Source organism: Eschrichtius robustus, chromosome 9, assembly GCF_028021215.1.
Source record: "Eschrichtius robustus isolate mEscRob2 chromosome 9, mEscRob2.pri, whole genome shotgun sequence".
Lineage (NCBI taxonomy): Eukaryota > Metazoa > Chordata > Mammalia > Artiodactyla > Eschrichtiidae > Eschrichtius > Eschrichtius robustus.
In genome coordinates this window covers 12546746-12549442 of record NC_090832.1, presented here as the reverse complement: position 1 = coordinate 12549442, position 2697 = coordinate 12546746, and positions in this window count along the sequence as shown.

Here is a 2697-nt window from a genome sequence, read left to right as displayed (position 1 = left end):
CAGGCTTTTACTGCCATGGCCCGGGTTCAATCCCTGGTCCCAGAACTGAGATCCTGCAAGCCGTGCAGTGCGACCAAAAATATATATATTTATATATATGAAGTATATATATATTATATAGATATATATTTATAGATATATAATATATATGTGATACCTGATAGGAAAAAACACTAGATGGGATTAATAGCAGATTAAACACTGCAGCAAAAATGATCAGTAAACTTGAAGCAAGAGTATCTCTCCAAAATGAAGCACAAAGAGAAGAAAGATTGAAGAAAAAAAAAATAGAGGATCAGTGACACATCAAAAAACATCTAAAACATGTATAAATGGAGTACCAGCTAGAATAGGTGGGAGGAACAGAAAAATTAAAGAATGATAGCTGGAATTGTCAAATTTGATGAAAGTTATAAACTCTCAGATTTAGGATTCTCAAGGAACTCAAAGAAGAACAAACATAAAGAATAAAGCTAAGAAACATCATAAAATCAATGATAAAGAGAAAATCTTAAAAGCTCTGGAGGGAGAGTTGTAGGGACACATTACATACAGAAGAACAAAGATTAAAAATGACAGCAGATTTCTCATCAGAAACTTTGCAGGCTGGAAGGCAATGGAGTGACATCTCTAAAGTATTGAAGAAAAAGTTTTCTATCTAGAATTCTACATACAAAAGCTGAAAGAATTCTTTACCAGAGAGATGCAACACAGCAACATAAACAGAATTCTTTCAGACAGAAGGAAAATAACGCCAAATGAAATTTTGTATCTGCACAAAGTAATGAAGAGCATGGAAATGATAGATGTGTGGAAACATATAAAAAGACTCTCATTTTAAATCTCTTTAAAAGAAAAGTGATTATTTAAAGCCACAATAATAGCATGTACTGTGGGGCATGTATGACAAAAACTGTGCCAATGTATGATAACACATGTAAGAAGCAACAGTGCAAAGGGCCAGAAGGATAAAAACAAAGGTACACTGTTGTAAGGGCCTTACATTATACGTGTAGTCATATAATATTATTTGGGGACGGATTGTGATCATTTAAAGATGTATATTGTAAACCTTGGAGCAGCCACTAAAAAATAAAACAAAATGTATCAGCCAATAGTGAGGAAAGAATGAAATCATTTGGAAAACAAAAACAAAAACAAAGCAAAAGAAACCTGATTAATCCAAAAGGAAGCAGGAAGCAAGAAAAAAGAGGAAAAAAATGTAAATTCGATAACTAGAAAACAAATAGCAAGATGGTAGATTTAATCCCAACCATATCATTAAACACTCCAATTAAAAGACAGAGGTTGTCAGATAAAAAATAGCAAGACCTAACTACAGTGCTGTCTATGAGAAAAGAACTTTAAATATAAAGAAAAGGATGAATTAAAAGCAAAAGGATGGAAAAATTGGAATTTCTTTATGAATTGGACTATTCTAGGTACCTCATATAGGTGGAATTATTCAGTATTTGTGACTGGCTTATTTCACTTAGCATAATGTTCTCCAGGTTCATCCATGCTGTAGCATATGTCAGAACTTCCTTCTTTTCTGTTAGATTTTCTTTCATTGACTTAAGAATCATAGTTCTAGTCTACTATGATAATTTTGAATATTAATTCTGATGGATTTCATAGAGGTGCCTCCTATCCCCCATTTCTGTGTCATAGATAAGTTTGATTAGCATGTCTTTAGGCAGGAGATGAAATGTCTGACATATTCACATTCATGCTTTTTAATCAATCAGTAATTGTTCTGCTGAAAGACTCCAATATATTGATATTTAGCACCATGGATTCTAAAATGGGGACTTCCTGGAAGCAGAAGTCTCTTAGTGACTGTTGTCTCCCAGCTCTCTGACCCACCAAGGCTGCGGGTCTGCATGCCACATTCTCTACATTCTTGTCAGCTCTCTAACTGTTAGGTTCTGTCAGGAAGAAGCAGTAATCTGAGGCAGAGAGAAGCCTTTGGTTTGGTGGTAGCTGCTGGCAGTTTTCAGCGGTTGGTAAGATGGCAGTAGGATGGGAAGCTACCTCATCAGTCCAGGAAGTGTCCACTTCCTTAGCGGTACCTCCCTCTTCTGTAGATCCAGAAGCAACAGTGCAACAGCAGTGAAGGCTCAGGATCCTGGGCTTCTTTCAGCGCAGGGGCATCTGTGGCTTCTGGTCTTTGGGGATCACCCTTATTCTTTGTTGCTCTTCAGGCTCCCCTGATGCATTTGAAACCAACCCCACATAGTAAGCTGGCTCTATCTGAAATACTCAGAGTGGTCTCTCCTTTTCTGTTTGGACTCTGATTAATATAGTGACTATAGAACAACATTCTCAAAGCCACCAGTTTTTCATTAAAAAATCATAATAATTCATTGGGCAATTACAACATGCCAGGCACTTTTTCAGGCACTGGAAACACAAAGTTAAATAAATAAGATATGGTCCCTATCCTAAAAGAGATTTCATTATGGCCAGGGAGAAAGAAAGGTAAACACATGGTTACAGTCATTGGATATAGGTTAAATTAGACATATAGGTAGGATTTGGGGTATGGAGGAGGAATATCTCAGTAAAAATAATTCACTCCAGAAGTGAACCTGGAGTAGGCGATGCTTGTATGACATTTTGAAAGTTAAATAAGACAGACATAGGTGGAAAAAGTGAGAAGGACATTCTAAGTAGTTGCAATAGATGTATATGTGA